The sequence below is a fragment of the Suricata suricatta genome, chromosome 3 (genome assembly GCF_006229205.1).
Source record: "Suricata suricatta isolate VVHF042 chromosome 3, meerkat_22Aug2017_6uvM2_HiC, whole genome shotgun sequence".
Lineage (NCBI taxonomy): Eukaryota > Metazoa > Chordata > Mammalia > Carnivora > Herpestidae > Suricata > Suricata suricatta.
Genome location: NC_043702.1, coordinates 152,714,392 through 152,734,744, shown reverse-complemented (window position 1 = coordinate 152,734,744; position 20,353 = coordinate 152,714,392).

Below are 20,353 nucleotides of genomic sequence, written 5' to 3'. Positions count from 1 at the left end.
CTTAATCCTTAATATTGCTTTTTAAACGAGGAATGATTCCCTGTGGGACATTTCTGGTTGGAAAAGATTGGTTTATTCAGTAGCTTGCCAGACACTTAGGGCATGAAGAAAATTGCTTCCGTGCATTTGAACCAGACTTAGAAGAAAAACTAATATCAATAATATGTTCCCCCCTTAGGTAAGTTATTTAATCATTAGTCAATGATAAATCAGGCAGACTTCTACCCACTTTGTGGAAGCACTTAAACCAAGAAATAAATACTTTCCTATAAAAAACATGTATCTTTTAGGTAATTGGGACTTTATATAAAGAAATGAGATGCAAACAAGTATAACTCAAATTGTGATTAAGTTATCTAATACATTTTCTGATTTAAATAGATTTAGTCATAATATACAAAGAAAAAAAATCCCTTCTTCCCATTTCCTATCTCCACCTGTCATTCCAACCTCTACTCTGCAGTCTGGTTCTGGAATAAGCTAACAGATCACAGTGGCACGCTAAACAAGGCAAATTGATGAATATAGAAATTCAAAACCTAAGTGTTCCTTTATACGATGATGCTAAGGCTTTAAATTTTAAGCATTCTATGGGTAAATTTATGAACAACTGAATTTCAACACTTACTTAGAACCCAGGAAGGGAGAAGCAATGACTCAACACTTCAGTTCATTATATTTGCTCTATTGCAAAATATTTTTTGCTCTTAAAAACGTCTGGTACAGGAAATAAAGTACTGCCTATCCCTCTCCAAAAGCATTACACAAACTTTAGCCAAGATATTTTGTTGAGTAAGTTATATCCAGAATAAATAAAAGTGAGAACTAGTTATTGGAAAGTATAACAATACTTTTTTTGTTTCTTTCATTTTTTTTTAAAGTTTTTATTTAAATTCTAGTTAATTAAGATATAGTGCAATATTGGCTTCAAGAGTAGAATTTAATGATTTGTCACTATGTAAGTAACACCCAATGCTCATTTTCATTTCTTATAGAAATGTGACAGGGGAAAGGACAGTGAAAAGAACAAAGATCTAATCAATAATATCAGTAAATTTCTTTGTCACATATTGTATACGTTTTGGTGGAAAAACTCACCACTTACATACAGCTCACACTTTAAAATACAAGGCTATCAGAACTAATTGTCTCACAATCTCCCAATATCTCAAAAAAGAGAACAAATAATTGCAGGATTAGTCACTGTTGTGGGGTATATTTTCTATTGATCAAAAGAATATTTGTAGCTATATGTTGTTCTTGAATTTTCTTTGGGAAGCAACTGTTCCAAGTGAGATAATTATGCTTTGTACATATGGAAAAAAAGAAGATTCTGCATTGCTTTAAAAAGCCAATGAAACCTAAGTAACAATAAGTTAAGAAAAACACATTCTAAAGTGAAAATAGCTTTTGACCTTATACAACACTGTCAAGTTTTCGGTATCAGGAAGAGATCATTATTCTCAGCATGGTGCCATGTATATTGCAAAAGTGCAGTGTCTAAAGAATTTTTTGTAGAAAGCAATTTTGTCGTATTATGTGCTTACAAAATTATCCCTTTGGTATGAAAAACCTTTAGCTTGTGAGTTAACTCTTGGTTCACTCTCTTGGATTCTAAATCAAAACTGAACGTGAAAAACAGTGAAAAATAATATAACTTCATAAAACGTTGTGAAGCTCAAATGAGTTTTCTGTGTGTGGAAAGTGTCTTTATAAAGCATTAGAGGGGAGCCTGGGTAGCTCAGTAGGTTGAGGGTCCGGCTTCAGCTCAGGTCATGATATCACAGCTCGTGGGTTCGAGCCCCACATCAGGCTCCGTGCTGGCAGCTCAGAGCCTGGAGCCTGCTTCTGATTCTGTGTCTCCCTCTCTCTCTGCCCCTCCCCTGCTCATGATCTGTCTTTGTCTCTCAAAATAAATAAATGTTAAAAAAAAATTTTAAAGCATTATAAAAAAGCTTCAATTTATGATGAGAATCACTCATAATGATAAATTAAGAAGTTTGCTTGAAGATTTTACTATTGCAAGACAACACGATTTTTCAGAAATTTAGGAGTCACAAGATTATCTGAAAATATCTAGATGTTTAACACGAACGAGTCACTTCACTATAGCCATCAAGCAAAGATCAGAATCACAAAACTGGCAATATTAATTAAATAAAATTTAATGCAAAATAAATATGACAAGATATATATCAACTACGATAATGTAACCTTCAAGGTTTTTTTCATATTACAGAAGTAAATAACAATTTGGACTATATATACACAAATCATATCTAAAATAAGAAAAGGATTCACTGCAATGTTGTATTTAAACTCTGACAGTATTAATAACATAATATTCTAATTTTCCTAGATTAAAGAGGCCCTTAAGAGTAAACATTTGCCCTTATACATTAGGTCCCAGAATTCATGATCTCTTTGATGTTGCAAACATTTTTCCATATTAAGTGTATATTGATTTAGGCAGTAATCACTTTTTTTTAAATGTGTTTGATAGCAGACATATTTGTGTGGTAGGAAACCCCTAAGATGTCCTCCAATGATCCCAGTCTGCTAATATTTTTTAACTTTCTTAATGTTTTATTTTATTTTTGAAAGAGAGGGAAGGAGAGAGAGAGAGAATGATGGGGGGAGGGGATCAGAGAGAGGGAGACACAGAATCTGAGCAATCAGCACAGAGCCTGACATGGGGTCCCAACAGGCAGGAACCCACGAACTGGGAGATCATGACCTGAGCCGAAGTCAGATGCTTAACTGACTGAGCCAACCAGGTGCCCCCTAGTCTGCTGATATTTATTTGAGCCTTTTTGTAATTCCCTCCCTTTAGTATAGGATATATTGACTTGTTTCTAAAGAACAGAACATGACAACCGAAAATAACAAGATGCCTCTTCCGAAATCTATACAAAAAGACTACGGCGTCTATCTTAGGTGCTCTCTTTCATTCTCATGCTTGCTTGATCTGATGGAGGGCAGCTGCCAGACTGTGGGCTTCTCGGTGGAGTGGGCTGCTGTGGGGAGTTGGAATTTTAATCACTAATCAAGATCGAGCTGAAAACACAGGACTGCAAGATGGCAGTGTTACTAACAAGTCTTTAGGGCCAGTGCCTAGACTGAGTTGCAGGGTAAGATGAACTTCCGGAGACAGAAGTGGGGCCTGGGGGCCTGCCCAGAAAGAGGACAAGAGTACTTCAGGAAGAAGTTCAGAAAATCAGAAAGGGTCCTTGGGTTTCTAGATGAGGCCACTGAGCAGCAAAGTAGGGAGACTGGATCAGAAAGCTCCAAAAGCGAGCAGTGGTTTAGAGATTTTACAGCCACAGGGTTTGTCTTAAATATGGCTAGCAGATATTGGGTGCAATTTCATGAGGTAAGCAAAGGAGGAAATCTCTAAATTGCTAACAGGCAGGTTTATTTGAGTTCTATTTAAGAAAATTGGATGTGTAAGAATTTTAGTCTTGTGCCAGTGGATTTTGAGCTAATCGTCATAGCCTTCCGTGAAAAAGTAAACATCGGGCCAACATGTAAGGCAATTTTTTGGCACATTTACTATGTAGCACGCACTTGATATGGAACAACCAGAGGGTGAGGGGACTGACAACAACCACCTGCGTGAACTTGAGGGCAAGCCCTGAGAGAACTTTAGTCCCGGCGAGCAGTGTGATTATGGTGTGAGACCTTGAGCCAAAGACGCCAGGGGAGCCGTGCCTAGGTGCCAGCTCCACGAAAACTGTACGATCTCAAACGACGGTTCTTTGAGACCACTGAATTTTAGAGTAATTGGTTTCCCAGGTTACATGGTTATTATAAAAAGGACATCTTATGCTGTCTTCGCTTAGAGCACTTTGAGATGTATATTGCTAATTCATATTTAAAACAAAAAAATAATACAAAAACAGTCAAATCCCATTTTTCCAAGTTAGAGTGGATCTTCACTCAACAAATTTACTAAAATAAATGCTCGTTATGTGTACACAATTTTACAATTTCAGTAAAATGAACTGAAAACAAAATGCATCTTTATTAAATATTTATTAGAATAATAATAAATCTTAGAGAAGCTGCAAAATACATAATAGATCCATGAAGGTAGAAACTTATTTCTTGTCCAAGAGATTCTAAAATCACTATCTTGAAAGGTGGGTAGGGTTTCCTCTAATCAGAGAAGTGGGGACTACTTTTATCTCTGCCACTTTCACTAAATTTTCCAAAGTTACCAACCCTATTTACACCCAGTTTGCATAAGGCAGGGAAAATGGAGGAAAAAAATGTGGGGAACTATCTGTTTCTTAATCACACTGGCCTAAAATATTTTATATCACTTCACCTCTTATTCAGTTGGTAAAATCTGCCACACTATCAGATCTAAATGGAAAGCAGGCTTGGAAAATTCAGTCCTTAGCAGGCATCCATTTCCCAGACAATATACTATTGTCAGGGAAGCACATATCTTTGGCCTGCCCTTTTGGATACATATATTTCCACATAAGGAATGGAACATACTTGCCCCCCACCAAGAGTAACGAGTAAATAATTTAAACTGAGTGCAGGGGCGCCTGGGTGGCTTGGTTAAGCAACTGACTTTGACTTTGGCTCAGGTCATGATCTCACAGTTCATGGGTTTGAGCCCCAAATCAGGCTCTGTGCTGACAGTGCAGAGCCTGGAGCCTGCTTTGGATACTGTGTCTCCCTCTTTCTCTCACACTCTTCTGCTCAAGCAGTCTCTCTGTCTCTCAAAAATAAATAAAAACATAAAAAACATAAAAAAACTGAGTGCAAAAAATGTTAGACTTCGTGCTGGTGTGTTTGACGATGACAGGATGATTATTTCACTAATGAAAATATGAAGCAAGATGTTTGGGCCAATCTTCATTTTTAATTCAACTTTTAATATTCAGCTATTCTAATATTTCTTTTTAAGAATTTGTATTATCCTCAATTTTTTGTGTGTTGTAAGTCAATTTTAAATCAAGACAGAAAATTGACAATGAAATCAGATGCATAATGTTAAAATGGGCCAGAACAGGGGCACCTGAGTGGCTCAGTAAGTTAAGCATTTCCGACTCAGGTCATGATCTCATGGTTGGTGAGTTTGAGCCCCACTTTGGGCTCTGCCAGTGCAGAGCCTCCTTAGGATTCTCTCTCTCTCCCTCTCTCTCTGCCCCTCCCTCTGCCCCTCCACTGCTCATTCATGCATGCTCTTTCTCTCTCTCAAAATAAATAAATAAACTTTAAAATAAAAAAGAAATGGGCCAAAACTGAAAGCAGTAAATACCTAGTTAATTAAGATGATTAAATAGATTTTTTTAGCATTTAATGCACATATAGTTGGGTCATCAAAATAACAGATTTTAAATTTCAGTTACACTACGTATTAGATGTGGAATCCTAGTGTCTCATTACAAGCTTAGCGTTCCAAGAAAATGTATTTGAAAATTAATCTTACAGTTAACACTCTCTCTCATCACTCTAGGGCCAGATAAACTCATTGAGGAATATTCTGTAACATGTAAGGAAGAAATAACATCAATTATATAGGAAATAGACAAGGAGGGCTGACTTAACAACCCATTTTATTAGGGTTTATTAAGGTTTATTAGCATTGCTCTTATAACAAATTCAGTTAAAAATACTATAAGAAAATAACATAGATACAAAAATGCTTAACCAAATATTAGCATATCAAATCCAGAAATACATAAAAAGGATAATCATGGGAAATGAGTAGGATTAATTCCAGGTATTTAAGTATAGTTAAACATTTGAAAATCAATTATTAAAATCAACCTTATTAGTTAAACCTATTAACAGAACACATTAAAAAAAAGACCATAAGATCATAATAATAGAAATGTAAAAGTATTAAAGTATTTAATCAATTCAACATTAATTTATGATTTAAACTCTCTGAAAACTAGAAATAAAAGAGGACTCCTTTAACCTGATAGAGTGCCTTCAACCCCTATGGGTAAAATACTTAAAATAAAAGACTGAATATTTTTTCCCTAGGATCTCTCAGCTACTCAACATTGTACTGGAAGTCTAGTTAGTGCAATAAGGTAAAAACAAACAAAACTATCCAGATTGGAAAGGAAAGATGAAAACATATTCACAGTAGACATAATTTTTTTGAGAAAATTCCAAAAACTCTAAGAGGACAAAAAAGTGAGTTCAGATTCGTAGTACAGCAAGATGCATATAAATATACATAAGTCAAAGGTATTACTGTATCAAAAATAATTACTGGATCAGGATGTAAAAAACTAAAAAAAAAAACTATGAAATAATTTACAGAAAATCTAAATAAATGGAAAGATAGATTGTGTTCATGGATTAAAATACTTAAAATTATAATGAACATAATTCCCCCAGCTTCAGTATTTAAATTCAGGATAACCCCTAACAAAACCACAACATAAATCTTTGTAGTTATCAATTGTTGATTTTAAAATTTATGTAGAATAGCAAAGGATCTAGATTAACCTTCTAAAAATTCTGAATAAAAAGAATGAATTTGAAGAATTAACATTACATGATCTTAGGAGTTATTATAAAACTAATTAATGAAGAGGGTGTGGTATTTGCTGAAAGGCACATTTTCAAAGCAATTGAAAGAGAGCCTAGAAATGGACCCACAAAATATAGTCAATTCATTTTCAACATCAATAGAAAGAAAAATTAGTGAAAAGTCACTTCGAGGAAGGCTAGAACTATTGGATGTATATATAGGGGAAAAATTAAACAGCATATCTCACAACTCAAACAAAAATAATGCAAAGAGGACCATATACCTAAATGTAAAATGTAAAGCTATAAAGATTACGGAAGAAAGCCGGAGAAAATATGCATGACCTTGGACTTGGTGATGAGCTTTTAGATACAATAAGAAATATAATGCATGAAAGAAATTAATTATTAATGGGACAATGAAACTTTAAAACTTCTGCTTTACAAAAGACACTGTCAAAAGAAAAGGTGTACAGTGAGAAAAATATTTGCAAATCCCATATCTGATAAAGAACATATCCATAATAGAGTAAGAACTTTAAAACTCAACTATAAGAAAACTACCCATTAAAAAAAAAAAGCAAAACGTATTAGACAACTCACCTAAAAAGATGTATGGATGACAAATAACAGTTTTTTTTTTCATTGGGTACATCGTTTTCTTCAGAGAACATGAAATTAAAATCATAATGAAATACTACTCCACACTTATTAGAATTGCTAACAACATCAAAGTTGTTAAAGAGATGTAGGGCACCAGAAACTCTCATTAATTGCTGGCGGATATGCAAAATGGTACAATCACTTGGAAAGATAGTTTGTCAGTTTCTTATACAGTTAAACATACACTTATCACTTGGCTTGGAAATTTCACTCCCAGTTTTTAATCCCAGTGAATCAAAAATTTATTTCATGCAAAACTCTCTACATGAATGCTTATGGCAGTGCTATTTATTATCACCAAAAAAGAAAGCAACTTAGAGGGAAACATCCTTCACCATAACAACAGAAAACCTCCTAAAACAAATAATTGTTACAGCAAGTTTACAGGATACAAGGTTAATATACAAAGGTTAATTGTTTTCTTATAAACCAGCAATGAATACTTGGTTTTTGACATTAAAAATACAATATCATTTATATTAGCAGCCTCTAAAAATGAAATACTTAGGTATACATTTAATATGATATACAAAAGACCATATGAGAAAAACTACAGAACTCTAATGAAAGAAAGCAAAGTACATCTAAAAATGGAGAAATATCCATTTACATGTATAAGAAGACTCAGTATTGCTAAAATGTCAGTTCTCTTGATCTGCAGATTCAATGCGATCCTAATCAAATGCTAATCAACATGCCAGACAACTTGTGGATATTGTGATTCTAAAGTTTATATGGAAATTAAAAAAAAAGACAATCATAAGCATCGAATAGTTAAAAAAAAAAAAAAACACCTGAAAAACCATCCCAGACCTGAGGAGACTAAAGAGACATCAAGACTAAATATAATGTGGTTTCCTAGGTCTGATACTAGAACAATAAGGGCAGTATTGGAAAAACTGGTGAAATCCAAAGGAAATGTGGAGTGTGGTTTGTAGTAATATGCCAATGTCCATTTTTTGTTTTGACAAATGTACCATAGTTATAAGAAAAATTAGCATTCAGGAAAAATGGACAAATTGTGAATAGGAACACCATACAATCTTTGCTACTTCCCTATAAACCTAAAATTATTCCAAAATAAAAATTGCATTTATAAAAAAAAAGGCAGCCAGGGGGAAAAAAACGTGCATTAACTTCAAAAACTAAGTCAATTTTTTTGTAGTTTTCAATAGAAACAATTAAACTTTTTGTACAGCTTTCATCAGACACAATGGAAGACAAAGACAATGTAATTACATTTTTAAAGTTCTGTGTGAAAGAAAAAAATCTACTGATCTAGAAATCCATAACCAATTTTAAAAATACTTTAAAACTGAAAGTGAAATAATGACATTTTGAGGACAAAAAAAACACTATAAAAATTATTAAAGACAGTTCTTCAGTCTGAAAAAAAATAACAGAAATACAAGACTGCTAGAAGTCAAGACACAGAAAAAAAGATTAAAATGAAAATAAATATGAGAACATTAACGATTTCATGCAATAATAATACAAATATTCAAACGTAAAATATGGCAACAATAGCACAAAGTGTGGGATGAGGGGAGTAAACCAAATTAAACTATTATTTAATCTTGTGGCGGCTTTTAAAGTTGTTTTTAATCTTGTTAATTAGGGAAGTCATAAATGTACCGTTGCAATGTACACTATAATAAATCAATGATGCCTCCTTCACTTGACAGTAATTTCTAAGTGAATGTTAAGTAAATATATAATAACATATGAAATCATGAAATTTGTAGTTCTTTTAAAAATAGTCTTGAGGGATGCCTGGGTGACTCAGTCGTTTAGGCATTTGACTCTTGATTTCCATTCAGGCCATGATCTCACTCTGTGGAATTGAGCCCTGCATCAGGCACTGCACTGACAGCACAGAGCCTGCTTGGGATTCTCTGTCTCCCTCTCTCTCTCTCTCTGCTCCACCGCAACTCATGTGCTCCCTCTCTCTGTATCCCTCCCTCCCTCTCTCGCGCGCGTGTGCTCTCTCTATCAAATTAAACATTAAAAAAATAAAACACTTGGAGAACTTCCACTTATGACCAATGCAGAATAAATATGTTTTGTTTTCCCATCATAAACACAAAAAGAACAGAACAAAATATATAAAACTGACCGTTTCAGACACTGGCCAAAAGACCCAGTGCATGACCATTAATTCTGGAGGAAAAGACACATGAAGCAAGATTGATAATCTCCCCCGGACCTCTACTAATGACATATTCTAGACTGCATCACAAGCAGGGTGGACCCAGGCAGAGATGGCAGCCATCCTGAGTTACAAAGACAGAGATGGAAGTCTTGGGAGACTGAAGCAGCTGAAATATGTAGAGCGAAAAGAATAAAAAGGGTAGAATTATGCAGAGAAATTTTTCCAAAAAAATCTGCATAGGCTATTCCATAAGAAATATGCTGATTACTGAACCATAAATCGTAGGATAAAACTCCATGAGACTAGGGAAAGAACAGCTGTCAGCTACATAGTTTCCAGAACTTAGGAGTTGTCTGAGTACTGACCATACAGCAGAGGGTTGTCTCCTTGAGCATTAGACCCATCAGTGGTAATAGGAGAATAAAGACTAAAATATTTGTAGATTAAAAGCTATTCTAGACCTGCCCTTAGAAAGCTTAAAATCAGGTGGTAAGTGACCTCACTGATTTAAAAGTAACTTAATTGCCTGCAATTAAAAAAACAAAAGCAAAATTCTAGGAGCACCTGGGTGGCTCAGAATCAGTTAAGCATCTGACTTCTGCTCAGGTCATGATCTCACAGCTTGAGGTCGAGCCCAATATCAGACTGTGCTGGCAGCTCAGAGCCGGGAGTTTGCTTAAGATTCTATGCCTCCCTCTCTCTCTCTACCCGTTTTCCACTCATGCTGTGTGTGTGTATCTCTCTCTCTCTGTCTCAAAAATCAGTAAACATTAAGAAAATTTAAAAATCAATATTCTATCTAGAAATCCATAATGTAACGTTAATGGTAGGCAATATTCTTTCAAAAGTTACTAGATGCAAAGTAACAGAAAAGTGTGACCCATAAGCAAGAAAAAAAAAAAATGAGCCATTAGAATGATACCTAAAAAGAAATGGAAGACATTTAGAAGACCATAGAAAGGGAAAACAAAGATGTTAAAACATCTTAAGTAGAAGTATTTAAATAAAATATAAACTTAATGAGGAGAAAAAGAACTTCTAAAGCTGTAAAACTCAATATCTGAAATAAAATTTACCAGACAGGCTCAACAGTAGATTAGAGTATGAATAAGAAAAATTTGAATAAATTTGAATAAAAAAATTGAAAAAGTAGCATGCTTAACTCCAGACTGTTAAAGCAAGGAAGGAAAAAAAAAACAGAAGGAAAGAAAGGAAGGATGAAAAGGAAGAGAGAAAGGGAAACAAAGGAAGGAAGGGAGGGAGGGAGGGAGGGAGGGAGGAGGGGGAAAGGAGGCTGGGAAGGAAGGAAGGACAGGGACAGGCATTCTTTGGGGGCAATACCAGTTTACTACATATGTATTGGAGTCCAGGAAAAAATAGGAGGAGATAAAAATATTTAAATAAGATGTGAAGGAATAGTGGCTAATTAATCAAAATGATGAGCATTATAAACTCACAGATTCAAGAAATTGGTGGGAAAATAAACTAAAACTTTTAGAAATACAGTCTTCTTGTGTCCTGGGAAGAGAATATTTATTGTCTGACTTGGGAAAAGAAGAAAGAATGAATGATGTGTTCAGTCTTAATGTCTACCACACTGCACAAAAAAAATCTTTACATTCCTTTAATAAAACATCCTACTAAGGGTTCCTGGATAGCTCAGTCTGTTAAGCATTTAACTCTTGGTTTTGGCTTAGGTTACCATCTCATGGTTTGTGGGATCGAACCCCACATTAGACTCCGGGCTAACAGCAGGTACCCTGCTTGTGCTTTTCTCTCCCTCTTCTCTCTCTCTCTCTCTCTCTCTCTCTCTCTCTCTCTCTCTCTCTCTCTCTCTCTCAAAAGCAAATAAACATTAAAAAGAATATCCTACTAACTCACATGTATACATCAGTGGGAAATAGAGAATCAAAAAGTAAAAAAGAGCAGAATGAATCCATAAGAACAAAAATAAACAAAAATTCTTTTAAAAAGCAAAGAAAAGGGGCACCTGGGTGGCTCAGTCGGTTAAGCCTCCGTCTTCGGCTCAGGTCAGATCTCACATTCATGGGTTGGAGCCCCACGTCAGGCTCTGTGCTGACAGCTAGCTCAGAGCCTGGAGCCAGCTTCCAGTTCTGTGTCTCCTTCTCTCTCTGCCCCTGCCCCTCTCATGCTCTGTCTCTCTCTGTATCAAAAATAAATAAAACATTAAAAAAAGTTTAAAAAAAAATAAAAAGCAAAGAAAAATATTCGATCCCTTGGGGCACCTGGGTAGCTCAGTTGATTAAGTGTCCAACTCTTGGTTTTGGCTCAAGTCATGATCTCATGGTTGAGATCTAACTCCATATTGGACTCCAAACTGAGTATGGAGCCTGCCTGGGATACTCTCTCTCTCACTCTTTCTCACTCTCTCCCTCTCCCTCCCCAACTAGCTCTATAAATAAATAAACAAACAACAAACTTTTTTTTATATTCAACCCCTTGAAAATTTAAATAAGAAACAACTTTTGATCACAAAATGGACATAGTTTGATTTTGTTGTTTTGGTAGTTATATGGGTGCTGCTATCTAATCTTACCTAACTTTTTAAGATAAATGTACAGTTACATAGGATCTGTGAATATAAATTTATAGTCATCATAGGATGCTATGAAAATCTAAGGATAAACTGATAGAAATAAGTAACAGTTAATAAAAAATAATTAGCCCAATAGGTATGTTTCAGAGATGGGAAAATTAGCCATTTTCTCTCCTTGCTGGCCACATCATGTACATTAGACTTTTGTTATCCTCTTCTGATCCAATATATACAACTTGTATCTAGATTTTTCTTCTAAACCTTGATATTTGGGTTTAAAAAAGCACTTATTTCTAAATGACTATATTGAGATTTAGAATTTATAAAAGTTTATAAATACCTTTTGTGTGGACAATGGGACATCCATGAATGATTATCTCATTTCGACTTATGTATTTTTTCAAATGCTTTGCTCTCCTGAACCAGGTCCCAGAAGTGTCAGTATCAGACTTCTTCCTCCTGAATATATACACTATATAATATATATAACATATTGCATATCACATGAAGTTAGAAATAGAGAACATTTGGACAATTAATGTTCATTAAATGTCAGCTACTTACCACTTTTAAGAGAATATAACTGTCCGTGATTTATCTTGTGTTTCTTAGAGATTATTTTATGAAATACTTTTCCATGGGGATTGCTACATTTCAACTAGAACTATGTTAGCTGATCTTAGTTCTTGGGATAAATCTGCTTCAATTTCACATATTTTTAAATTGCTTTCACAGGCTAAAGCTCAAGTCATCTTAAAAGTATCATGTTAAAAAAAAGTACCTTGTTATATTAGCAGCAAATGTTTGAATAACCCCATTTAAAATACACTGAAACTTAGGTCAATACATTTATAAGAAATAATGACTGGGATGCTCATCCTAATTCAGTACTTTAGGCGATGACTTATGAATTGTCTTCTTTAAAGCCTAAGTTTAGACATGGAGTACAAAAACACTAACAGGCATTTTTGTGTCTCTGATTACCACTGATTATAATGTAGATGTGTTTTGAAACTTTGATTTTAAATGGTTGCTGCATTTCAGGATGACTAGGAGTGAAAGAGTGTCTTTAATGTTTTACTGAAATTTAAAATAAATACAGGTTTAATAAGCTCCTGTTAGCTACAGGATTGGAACCACAAGTATATTTATTCATGTTTCATCTCATTCTTTACACTTCACTACCTTTAAACATGTAGGGAATCACAGAATTGAACTGCCCTGATAAGCTTATACTGATTTCCCAGTAGCATATTCGTTTTGTATATGAATGCAAATAGAACGGTGCTTGGCAGTTTAACCATAATTAACACTGGGCTATTGTACTATATGGTAGATAAATTAAGAAAATATGCTAAATATTATAGTGCTAATATATTAAACTCATATGATAAAAATATATCCCCATATGTATAGATCCATATGTATTATATATTATTTAATTTATAAATACTGATAAATATTAATTGATTGATGTATACAGCTCATTATTGATTTGTGTAACAAAATATAAATTCTTATAAGGTATGTATTGTTATATTCACTACTTTTAAATTAATTTCACACATCTCTCACAAGGCACCTGGATGGCTTAGTGGGTTAAGCCTCCAACTTTTGATTGCAGCGCAGGTCATGATCTCATGGTTTATGAGTTCAAGCCCCACATCTGCACAGTTAATGCAGAGACGGCTTGGGATTCTCTTTCTCTTTCTCTCTCTGCCCCTCCTCTGCTTGCTCTCTCTCTTGTTCTCAAAAATAAATAAACATTAAAAAATCTTTTAAAAAATTTTACACATTTTTCTTTCATACTCAGAAGGAAAAATATAAACATCTAAAGATCTTCAATTCGTTTTGCATTTTCATTTCATTTACTTTGTTTTCATGCAATATTACTCAAGAAAAATATCACAGATAAAACATAAACAATAAGCTCACGTTCTTAAGTGTTCTAATGAAAAAGAAAGGTAAGTAAGGCTCATTGATAGTGAATGGTGAATAGATTCAAAAGAATAAAAATATCAAATAGGTCAGGAGGAATGAAATAAAATTCAATCTACACATAATACCCACTCCTAACTACTGCATCCATGAAAAAAAGTGTATATATGCCATGTTCAGATTTAGATAGACATCCTTTCATCCCTAATAACTCAAGGATTATGTAGAATTGTGTTTGGAGTTCCCTGGTACAGAATGCCTTTGACGTGCATTGTGATTGAAGTGGTTTTGAAAATGGTAGATGAGACAAAAAATAACAAAGGTGCTACAGAATATTTTTTTTAATATCTGAGGCATATAAGTTCATTTCAGATTTTATAGTTAGAGTATATAATTTGAATAAAACTGAAATCTCCTACATCTGGAAGCGATACCAAAAAAGTCAAGAGAGAATGTTTTGACCAATAAGCCAACAGTGTTTATTGTAAACTAGAGAATAACTTCGATACTCAATAGGTAATTTGCAAAAATAAGCAAGTTTTTTGTTGTTTTTAAAGTTCAGATGCAAAGTACTGAGCCATCCCTAACTATAGAGATTGTAGGAATGCGTTATATACTTCCTGTACAAATATAGTTCAGAAGCTTGAACTAGAGAGATTCAGAGAGAAAAAAAATAATTGCCTTTCTTTGTGGTACCACCGGTGAAGATATAAAGCTTTATATTCTCACTCAGAGTATGCCAAAGCCCAAACCATTATAATTACTAAAGCAATTGCAAGAAAAATAAGGTACTCTAAATCTTCTAAATCAGGAAATAGAAGTTCTGTGAACCAGAGTGAAAGACAGTATGGTGGAATAAAGCAGAGAGAACGTGTGTGTGTGTGTGTGTGTGTGTGTGTGTGTGTGTGTGTGTAAATTTGAGCCTGAAGCAGAGTTTGATTTCAGCTTAAATACTTATTTATGTTACCTACTTTCTTTGGAGCACAGTTTTCTACTCTCTAAAATAAGACTGATAATACATACCTTGAAACACTGTTGTGGGTATTCATGCTAACAGACGTAAAGTCCTTTGCTCAATATTGGCACACACATAGACTCAACAAATGCTGCCAATTATTTTTAACACAGTACATTACTTATAAAAACTAATAAACTTACTCAATTCTTGAAAACTCAGAATTATGCAATCATTTACATTGCATCCCGTTTATTATTGATTGACCTCATTAATGTTATAAGGAGAAACTTAGAAAGTTGTAAGTATTAGTCTTTTATCGAATATTTTCTGGAGGCGCCTGGGTTGCTCAGTTAAGTGTCAGTTTCTTGGTTTCACCTCAGGTCATGATCTCACGGTTTGTGAAGGTGAGCCCCTCATCGTGCTCTGCCCTGCAGCATGGAGCTTGCTTGGGATTCTCTCTCTTCCTCTGCCCCTTCCCTGTTAGCATGCTCTCTCTCAAAATAAATAAATAAGCATTTAAAAATATATTTTCTGAACATTTTATATCCATCAGGAAATATAAATACTTGGGGTGTCTGGGTGGCTCAGTTGGTTAAGTGTCTGACTTTAGCTCAGGTCATGATCTCGCAGTTCATGGGTTCGAGCCCCACGTCAGGGTTTGTGCTGACAGCTCAGAGCCTGGAGCCTGCTTACGATTCTATGTCTCTCTCTCTCTCTGACCCTCTCCTGCTCACACTCTGGTTCTCTCTCTCTTTCAAAAATTAAACATTAAAAATTCTTTTTAAAAAGAAAATATAAACACTAAAGCAAGATAATGTACAGGAAATATTACAGGGAAAACTTCATGTAGTTAATATCTATTCTTAGATACTCAAATTCCTCAGTAATTTAGAATTTTTAAAGAATGCTTCACAGCATGAGTTGTTTGATTCCAAATATGCTTCTCGTCTTCTGTCCTCTCACCCACATATACTCTATTCCAGCTGTTACAAATTATTTCCATGTCTCTTAATAATTTTTTTTCACAACTTGTATCTTTAATTATGCTGTTCCCTGGGCTGGAAATTCCTTTTTTTTCTATAGACTGTAAGACTGTAAGTCACAAAGAGGCAGAAATCATTCTTTGTTTTTTAAGGGCTCTATGCTCACTATATGTCAAGTATATAATAATGTCTGTAGAAAGAATAAATGTCCATCAGAATTCCTCTTTATTCCCAAGATTTGTCTCCAGGCAAGCTCAAAATTTTTCCTTGGTGAATAATGTTGGACATTTTACAGCCATATGCAGAATTATATACCTCATCCTTTGGGCTTCCAAAACATCTTATGTTTGCAGCTAGTTAAAGATTAACACAGTCTCTTCAGAAGTGAGTACTGAAAAGGGAAAAATGGTATTAAACTCTTTGAGCTCTATCTAAAATCATAATACACATAGTAATTCCCAGATTCACCATTCAGTAGCCCTGAAGATGTTAGTACAATATTGGTGATGTGGTTTTTAATAAGTCATACTTTTCTTCAAATTAAAATGTATTTAAGGTAAATTATGAAAATATACCATGATGTTTCTGCATAGATTTTTATGAAACGACAGTTTTATCATAGACTGTAAATATTCAAATAGACCAGTAACTGCAGAGTCCAAACAACAAAAACCAAGTAATACCACAGGTCTCCAGGTATCAGACATTTTTGTAAGCTTTTTCTTTTTAATATAACACAATTTATTTTTTTAACATGTGCAATTATTTTCCATCATTTACAATACAGTAGTTACAATGACACTCCAAACAGAAAAGCAAAGTAAAAAATCAAAATCCAACTTCTGTTTCATGTAATTAGACTTATACAGAAATTAGAAGGGTAAGTAACAACTAGTTAATCACCTAATTTCACAGCTATCTGAAGTGGCAATCCTTATATAGCAGCTTATCTATGATACATTCAAGATAAATTATACAATTTATTACTTGCCCATAAGCTAAACCACAGCCTGCTTAATACCTTTCCTTAAATTCCACCTCTGTACTGCAGTATACTTGAGGTCTATGCAAAAAAGGAGCTACTTTTTATATAGGAAATGGATGATTAGGCCTTTGGTGTAAGCTTTAAAAAATGAAAAGAAAAACCAAAGAACCAATTAATGATAGCAAGTTGCGTTACTAAAAGGAGAAAAAAAAACACCAGAGATCATAGAAATTCAGCTAGTGGAAGGAAAATAAAATAAAATAAATGATATGATTTTATAATAGTAAAACTGCTTAAGGTTTATTTTAAGAAGAATTTGAGATAGAACACAGCAAATCTTGATGTTTTCTTTTTTTTCTAGGAGTGTCATCATAAACAAATCAAATGATGCTTTTTTAGGTGTAGAAAATGTGCCAAATCAGTTATTTTTAAATTTACAGGCATTGCACATTTTGCAAAGAAACTTACTACTACCAACTTCAGATTAGAAATGGAAAGTAAAAAAATCCCTGGCCCTTAACATTTTCCATTATGCTCTTTGTTTTGCTCTTGACTGCATTAGCAACATGTCCCAATTTATTATCATCAGCTTCTATTTTTTAAAAAAATTTTGTCCAGAGTCTGTCATCATTGGTCTTAGGGTTTTCCAAACTGATTTACATCATGTTGGCTTCCTTTCTATGAGCTTTATGGTTGTCTTATTCTTTTACTGTGACTTTTTTTTTCACTATGTACTGGAGAGGAAGCAGCCTCAAAATAGTGTTAGAAGTTGTATGTGCAAAAAATTGATGGATCATTATAGCCAATGTTTTCTTTCTGTAGCCTGCAATTATATTTTTAACTGTAAATTTTGTTGACATGGTGATTGTGAAGAAGTGAGAGAAGAGCCAATTATTTATCAAACATTTTCTATGGTAGATACACTTTTCTCTTGGAGCCTCTCCTAATTTTCCATGTGAAAATAGCTTTTCTGTAATGGGAATGAATAATACAGTGTGAAAATCATAGCAAATTCCAGATCTGTTTAATTCAATGAAGTTCTAAGCCTGGTCCTTCCTAAATAACTTGCTGTTTAGTCCACTAGTCCATAAACCCTATGACTAACACTATACCTTAACTTTTAGCTAGAGTCTCTACCTTGTAGATGTTTCTAAGTGATTCTTTCTGCTGTATTAAAATATAATCATCTAAATAATAATGTTAAATTAATTTACCATTTTTTTGCCTCAGCTTGTATTTTTATTTTTTTATCTTTTTCTCTCAAATATTGTTTGTTTTTGTTTTGTTTTGTTTGTCCCCCAAATCATACATATATTCATTCATTCATTCACCCATTCATTGAATAAACATGTTTTGAATAATTTTACCAGTCACTGTGCTTTGAAAAATGGACTAAAGAGATTTTTATTTCACCTACTATATTCTTGCCCTAAATGTAATATGTTAGTATGTTCAAATTTTAGAATAGTAATTTCCTATTTTTAAATGAAATGCTCAAATGTTTAGAGTTGCATTAAGGGATTATTGTAATAAATGATATGCACTCCCAGTTGACATCATTTTCATATTGCCATAATAGTAATCCAATGATCTCGGAGCTTTTAAGATCATTAAACTTGAATTAAGTCACCAAAAACAAATTAGCTCTTTCTTCCTTGCACTCATAGCTCATATTAACCAGTCTTAGCCACTTTATATTCATTAGTCTAATTTCTCTTTAATTATATTTTTATTCTTCATTTTTTTCTAAAATTTGCTTACAATTATAGATGTTTTAACAAGACAAGAAACCGAAAGAAAATTTAAACATCTGCAATCCCATTTACTAGATACAAAACACATGGTTATTATTATGTTTGCTCATAAAAAAATATTCTGCCAGGCAAAACAGTGAGCATTTAGATGCTTCTCTTTATGAGAATTTTGCTATCCACAAATAAACGGCATTTTTTAATTCCCATCCTCTACATGTAAATACTCTGTTGTCTACACCATTTCTTAGAGAGCGAGGGAAAACATGCAATGAACAAGGGAGGGGCAGAGGGAGAGAGAAAGAGAGAGAGAGAGCGAGAGAATCCCAAAGAGGCTCCACACCTGGGCAAGGAGGTGAGATCATGACCTGAGCCAAAATCAAGAGCTGGTCACTCAACCAAATAAGTCACCCAGGTGCCCTTGTTGTCCACATCTTAATATTAACGTTATAATTGTGAGTACTTTCCAATCCTACTAAGTATTTTTGAACCCATTTCAATGTCCCCATATAGTGTGCTGTATTCAGTGGTTTAAAATACCTAAGTATACCTTTCCAAATTTTAGTATATTTGTTGTATTAAAATTTTTTTGTACTTGTTTTTCCCAGTTCTAATTATTTCCTTATTTCGTGTAAGAAAATATATTGAGTTGAGTGTGTTAAAGGCTTTGCAAAGTATTGTAAAAATAATTGAATCTATGCCTATTGTTTGCACCTCATCAAATACTACTTCCATCCTCACATTTTAGCATGGCAACAGTGAAATGTTTCTGTTTCCCCCATATATCTTGCTATAATTTGTCACCGGATGTTTGCCTGTCTAAGTTTTATTCAGTAATTAAAATTTAGTTCAAAAATTACTTCAGAAAACGTTACCTAATCTCCGAAGGCTGGAGGAGATGATCCTTGTGATACCCACATAACAGACGATGCACTTCCTGAAATAAGACATGTACATCTGTGCACATTTCCGTGTCTCACTCAGGAATGATTGTCATAGCTCTTTGTAGCTCCCATGACCAGCACAAAGCCTAGCATGTGGTAGACATCAATTTCTTTTAACATTAATTATTTAGCTGATATATTATTTAATCATAAATTTTATCCTCACAATAAATATTCTGTGTGGGCAAATGTTATTTTCCACATCATATTGAGTAAAATAAGCATAAAATGGATTACTTGCCTGTAGTTATATAGCTGGAAAATGTATCCAGGGTTTTTCGGGAATCAGATATAGGTTTTTCAGGAATTCAGATATGAATCCTATTATATTAATCTTTCAAGTCATCAAATTTGGCATAGAACATCTGAAATAGATTTGGAGCTTAGGAAGTATTTGGTTACAATAAATATCACTATCTTTGGTTATATGATATTAATAGTGGATTTCTATGATCTTTTCCATTATGTTTTAGTTCTACATTTTCAAATACTTCATAATTATAAAATAATATTGAATAATACATAATGATAAATCTTTCTTAATAATTATTTATATATGAATCTATAGAGGGAGGATATGAGAAATGCAATATTATTAATAAATATAATATTTGAATAAGACTTTTCAAGAAGCATATGGTTGGCATGTTATATAATATTGTTCCTTTTTTTTTTTAAATCTTGGCCTTAGCTAGTGGACTATTTCTAGGAAGTTTATTTGTACCTACTGCATTAAATTACATTGTTTTGAAATGGAATTCTTCACCAGTATATTGACAAAGAGGAAATAATATGAGCTTTGGAATCAAATAAAGATATCATTGATTCTGATGAATGTTAAAAATTGAAAGACATTTTGTAGAGTAAGTCTCTAGTGTTGGTTTTCTATTTGTCTGTGACACAATGACACAG